Here is a 6,812-nt window from a genome sequence, read left to right as displayed (position 1 = left end):
TGCGAATGGTCTGTTTTCTTACCTGTTGCACTGCCTCTTGAGTTCCCGCCGGATACTGCTGCGCGTGCGGATGAACCTGAACGCTCCACTGCCCAGTGAGTTCGCTCTCTTTTCTCCCTTCTCGAACATTGGGAGCCACTGCTCGGCCTGTAGGCCATTCTGCACGCTGTCATCCATATCTGTCTCACCCTTGATCGTCGCGCCGGAGATTGTTCCTATCGGTCTCTCTTACGTTTCTCCGGAGTCACTTTACCGCACCCTCGTCGTCCGTACGATCACGACCGTATCGAGAAACGGAACCGCGACGTTTACAGCCTGCCGCGGTCTCATGGCAGAGTGTGTAGCAGCCTTTAACCTCTAACGGATCGGTCAAGTTTCTCGCGATGATGCTGATCGTCTCTCTTGATTAAACGAGCATCAGACTGCGGAAAGTAATAGTCAGAATCTTTACCGTCTGATCGATAGTATTCCTTTCGTTTCACCGTGCTCACGTTGCTTTGTCGAGTAGAACGATTTGCTCGTACAATATCTCTCTTCTCGAAACGATTATTTTCCATCGAGAGACTGACCTGTGCTCGTCGTTTCCGGTATCATTCCCCGATGAAATTACGCGAACGCTCGTGGAAATATCTCCGAGTACCCGTTAAATTGCTCTTGATCGCGATTTTCAGATTACTCATGCGCGTGGCGTAGGCCGAAGCGGATTACATAACGGCCATCCTCGTACGCACGCAGCGACGCGCGTGTGCACGCACGAGCCTGCTCGTGACAGTGTGCTCGGTCCAGCGGCTCGCGCGACCGGTCTTCTCGTCCTACCAGTCGACTTTGACCAAACGATCGGCCGATGCCACCCTGCGCACCTTACCTTCGCACACTATGCCACGCTCGCTTCGTGTCCGTGTCGATGTCCCTCTACTTTTCAACGCTCGACAGAACCAGGTACGATGGTCTTCCACGAATTCGAATTTTCGGTGGTTAACGGTGTTTTCTTCGGTGCTCCCCTTCTTCGACGAACATCCGGCTCGACGAAACACCGCATGCACGCCCCGAACAAAGTTTCTACTCCTGTTAGCGAAACTATTGCCGTAACCTCGACGAATACGCCGAGAAACACGATCCACCGAGATATCGAACCTCGTAGCCGGCAACTCGCGATCTCGTATTTCGTGGGCCGACCCGGAAGTTTTCGCGCGGACGGTCACGAGCGGACGCCATCACGATGCCGAATACCGCTGATTTTCGTACGGTTCCGCACGATACGTCGTCTCACGATCTGAAGCTGTGGGCTGATTTTCGGACGACCCGGTTGGAAGATCGCGACACACGCATTCTGGATCTCGATGCCGAAATCGATACGGTTCGTATGTTGGACAGTTTCGCGCCGATCGTGCGTCGTTTTCCCAAATCGGAACGCTACGCAACAGCGGTAGTTCCGGCTTCGTGGAAAGTCGCGTGTACGCGCGCAAGACGAGCGTCTGGCCGCTCGTTACCGCACTGATAGGATGTTCCGTAGTGACGTTGAACGCACGCTCGATGTGGAATACCGGCGTCGGTGCATCGGTTCACCGTTCGCGTTCACGGTACCAGCAGCAAATGTGGCCTCGAGTGGTAGCGCTCTGAAGCGACACCTGTGAGGAGACGCTACCCTCTTCCTCTTCTTCTCGTGCCTTCTTCCACGCCGCTGTTCGGCCGCTCGTCTCCCTTCCGCCGCCTCCTTCCTCTTGTTTATCTCGATAACGACGGGACCGTGAACACCCTCACCGCTGCTTCTAGATCGTTAAGGGGTATCGATGCAACGTCAGCGAAAGGAGATGCGATCGCCCGCGAAATTGCCACCGATATCTCTCTTTACGAATTTTATGCTTGTTCGAATGTTTAATCTTCGACGATGTTTCGTCGATTCGTGTTCCTTGTCGGGGCGAATACTTTGTAACAATATTTCCAATTACGGAGACACCCACGGTGAAGATACACAGGATGAAGCAAAGATAATTATCAATCACGAGTACAGGCCCCTTTTTAATATACTTATTCGTTGATCCGTTGGATAGCCGCGTTTTTCGATACACTTGCCAATTAACGAAGGCAAAAAGCCAGTCTGTCGACTTGGTCGCGTCTCTATTATAGACGCGAGAGGATCTTAACGATTATTACAGGGAATAAAACTACATGCGTCAATCGACGTGATCGAGCAACATCCTCGCAATAAAAGCACGTAGCGGCCGTGCGGTGTACCAACAGCAACTGTCCGGCGTTCCCTTTTCTCTCCTAACCCTGCGCTCGAGTTCGAGTTCCTTCGCGTTGGCTTTCTTGCGCTCCGATCCTTCTGCCCGTCGCCGAGCTCGTCGAATACTTGGTTCGGTGACTGTATACGTACCTATATATGTGTATCGTTCTGTGTATCTGTGTGCGTGTTTGTGTTTGTGTATTTGTGTATGTGTACGCCGTGGCCAAGTTGCATCGACAACAACAGCGACGACGGTAACGAGCGTGGATCGCCTGCGATGCGCTCGCCAATAAGGCTGGAGCTTAATTGCTCACCTGGTCGGTCGTCGTTTCGAAATTCTGGCCGTTTTCCGATCGAAACTACCGCGAACGATTAAGTTATGAAAGGAGAGTCGGATACCAGTCATCGATTAGGCAGATACCAGGCAGGAAATCGATCGTGAGAAAACGTGGCAAACGATCCGCACCATTTTTGGCACGGTTACAGCGAATTTATGGGTAACTGGTGGCGACCAGTGTGGCAAGCAACGCGCTATTATTATTCCGCCGCTATAAGCAGACATTACTTGATACTACGGTTAAGGAACGAAGAAACGGAGGAGGCACGGCTGCATTATAATCGAGTTGCGTCACGATAATATCAACTGAGAAAGCGGAAACAATAATTCGCCGGGCGGATAAACTGCTACAGTTCATTCCACTGCCGCTCGCCCGCGTTTTCTTCTCTTTTTATCGCCGGCGATCGTTGCACCTGTGCAACGGCTCCTGCGAATGTCGAACGTTTTCGGGATGATCTCGATGTCGCGAGAATTTGTCCTCGATGGCTGTGAAATTTGATCGCGTTTTTTCCACGCGTTCCTGAAGAAAGTTTAACGATAGGTTGACCAAATGATAAGTTACTAGACGATGAGTTAATAGGCAGTTGGTAGACACGAAGAGAGGGGCAAAAAATTGGAAAAGTATTAGTATAAATTATCGCTTATCCGTGACCTCAGTTCGCAATGCCATAACGAGAATGATAGTAAAAGAGGAGGAGGAATTACATTCGCGAAAAGAATCGCATTACAAGAAGAGGAGATACTCCTCGTTAAACCACACAATTTCCCTTCGAAAAATACCCGTTGCCTCCTTCCAATTTCTGGATCCACCCGTGGATAATAATAATAATAACGCATCTTTATTGCATATGAAAATATAAGAACAAAGCGAACAACAGGCTGAATAAAGGATAAATGTAGTTTACCTATAAAAGCGCGGCCGAAGACGAGCTGCAGCCACGCGCTGTTGTAAATTCAACCTTGAACATAACCAACCGAGTACAGGCGAAAGATACATCGAGGGATAGGTACCTGGTTTAACCAAAAGAAAAAAGGAAAAGCGAGAGAAGACGAGAATAAAAACCCGGTATTAATATATCGAAAATATTTTACAAACGTATTAACGACGCGCAATTGTCCAGTGGGACATGCAAAATATTTTCGAACGATCGGCCATTAGCAGTTGTCGTCGGGTGGCAGGGCAGTGTGCACGATGCTTAATAGCCGAGCAAGCGCAGGAAAAGCAAGAAGTAAGAAGCAACCGAGGGGAGAGCAAGCGCGTTCGACGGTGAAAACAGGTGAGTAACGGCCGACAGCCCCCGAGTCTGCGAGCACGTTGTGGAAGTCGATCTCAGGGCCGTCGAGTGTGGCGAACCACGGAGAGCATGGATGGTTCTCTCGTACGAGCAGAGGGTCACGGTCACGAGCAAGGTCGTAACCGCGATTGTGTGCACGGTGCTTAATGCATAGCGCCCGTGAAAGAGGATAATGGGCCCACGAATTTCGCGATACAGCCTCGTCGGCCACACGGCTACGTCGTCTATACACATATAGCACGACCCTTGCAATTACGCTACGCCGCAAGCTCGTGCCTATCGACGCGGATAAATTGAAAGAAAACATCGTTATCCGACGTTATTTTCAGTCTCCTTCCTCTCACTACGTCCGATGCCTGCCGGATACTACCGTGAAAAATTCTATTCTCGATTGCACGTGCACCGACCTTGGTGAAAGTTTCGAGACGATTACCGCGTGGAATTATGCCGTGATAATGCGAAGTATATGCCAACCAAGCCGACATTGTCTTAGGCTTCGAAAGAAATCAAATTGCTCGATCAATGACTAAGGTTTCAGAACCTTATTCTCTTAAATCTGTGTTAGTTTGCTTGACAGGATGCATGATAAAGAAAACAAATAACTACTGCATTATTATATACTAATCTAATATCGGCGGCAACCAGCGTTAGCAGCTATTCTATGCTAGCAAAACTAGTGGTCATTTCTTACCAGTCACGTGGCTAAAAGAATACCACGAACATAAGAATCAACAAGCAATACCATAAAAAGAAGGACAAATAAAACCTCATAGAACAGACGAAACAAAATGAGATTTCCAGCGATGGAAATACCGCTGATTCTAAGGTATCTTGAACCTTCCAAGTCGCTACAATTTTTTAACGATTTTTATTTTCCACGATGCAGTCGAATCACAAAGCTTGTAAGCTAACGACACGGTCGAATTCCCAGCAAGTTTTACACGGACGAGAACGATAATTATCGCGTGATTCTCCGTCATCGTACCCGTCTGTATATTCTTTACTTTCATCGGCACGACAAGTGGCAAGCCGGCGTTGAACGCTTTCCGAGGAACGCGGGTTAAAAAGGGTCGAGCCTGATGCTTTTGTCCGGCGGCGAAGCGACTTGTCCGTGTGAAAGCGAGGCGCGCACGCGTATCCAAGATCCGCCGGTCCATTCAATCGCAGGGTGTAATTATACGGAGTCGAGGAGACCGAGCATCGATCCGTTCGAGAGGCGTCGCTGACAATGGAGCCAGCCGCTGCTTCGTTAACCGGCCGATTAAAATAGAATGGACGCTGTCCACGCATCCGTCAGCTGGACAGCATCGGAGTGGTTCTTGCTGGCTCGAATCGAGAATGCCACTTACACTTTGGTAACAAGCAACTATTATTTTGCTCTTGTTGATTTTACGCTCGTGATAGGGCCACGTAAAAGAGAAAAAGTGAGCGAAGTCGAGAGGAATGCGGTGATTAGAACGGTTCTTCGGATGGACGTTGTACGTAGTCGTTTATGGGTCAGGTGATTTCTAAACTTTTACAGGACTGCTGGATTCGACTATCTCCGATTGTGCAATGTATATTTCGTAGAAAGTATAATCCAACTTTGAATGGTACCGTAGTAAGCATGCGATACAAAGGGGTTGCTAGAACACTGGTCTCCAGCGAATCTTATCTCGCGTTGTCTGTAAGATGTCCACGCTCGAAGGGACAACATGTTGCAGTGATTTACACACGCAGCCGCGTGCTTCTGTTACAAACTTTGCTCAACTCGAAACAATAGTCACTCGGTCGATGCCCATTCAAACTATGTACATATTTAACCTGGTTCCACGGTAGCACTTCAGAGTTGAAATATTCCCTGACGATGACTAAAGCGACTTTCTTCAGAAAGAACAACAACCTTCGAACACTTAGTAACACGTGCCAGTGACGCCCGTGACAAATCATGCTGACGTTAGTTTACTCTGAAAAGGTGCGTGCCAAACAGGAAACCTCTTGGCAATAAGTGCACGTTTCCCTGTTGTTCGAGCCGCCTACCACCTACAAGATCGCCTTCCATGGGAAATGACGCGAAAGTGTTTGTTACGGTGGAAAAAGTATGGAAGCGGAACGAGAAGGAAAGCCACGAATATAAGAAGAAACTAGCAGTGTTGGTGCTACGCTCTGGCGCACACTGTCTAGCTGCGTCTAGCAGCTTCCTCAGGAACTCTTTGCGACGTCCGGTTTTGTAGTAGACGTTGTATCTAGGTTAGGAGGTCTTCTCTCTGGACGACACTTCGAAAGAGTAATTTGTACCTATCTATTAAAATCTGCCTCTAGTGGGTGTAACGTAATTTCCAACGATCTCGGCAATTTGTTCGGCGTTGTAGTCGCGAGTTGAAAAAATGTCGAAGCGACAGTACCGGACCTAAGCCGGCTGGCGATAAATTAACGATAATAGAGCCAGTGACGTTGAATTAAGCGTTCCTGTGACACACTAAGAGACCAGGTCTCCTCCACCGCGCCAGATCATATTTGCAAACCCGTTCAGTTACTCTATTTGCATCCACCGGTAGGGAGAGAGAACGTACGAACCGCGACGAGGTTCGCGAAAAAGTCATCCAGGAACCTGATATTGAGAACGATATCGTGTCGTTCGCAAAGACCAGGTTCAGAAGCAGTCAGGCGAATTCTTCATCTATTATTCGCACACTATGGGGAGTCTTGTCTCCGTAACTGCTACGATTACGCTACGATTTTAATAGAAGGCCATCATCTCTGACGATCTTCTCACGTAAATCCCAGCGGACACGTAGCGTGTTCAGACGCAAGTTTGTCCCCGCACGAGGCGATGCGACGTCGCAAATGAAACCCAGAATCTTAGGAAATTAATACTCGCTGCACGCGAACACCGTCTGTCTAGTGTTGCGCACGTTCTCGTGCACGGCCATGAAAAATGATTAATAGCAACCGCGACGAATCGTCTCCGTAT

This window comes from Bombus flavifrons, chromosome 1, assembly GCF_040668555.2.
Source record: "Bombus flavifrons isolate JBK064 chromosome 1, iyBomFlav1_principal, whole genome shotgun sequence".
NCBI lineage: Eukaryota > Metazoa > Arthropoda > Insecta > Hymenoptera > Apidae > Bombus > Bombus flavifrons.
The sequence above is the reverse complement of the archived record's forward strand: the minus strand, read 5'-3'. Positions refer to the sequence as shown.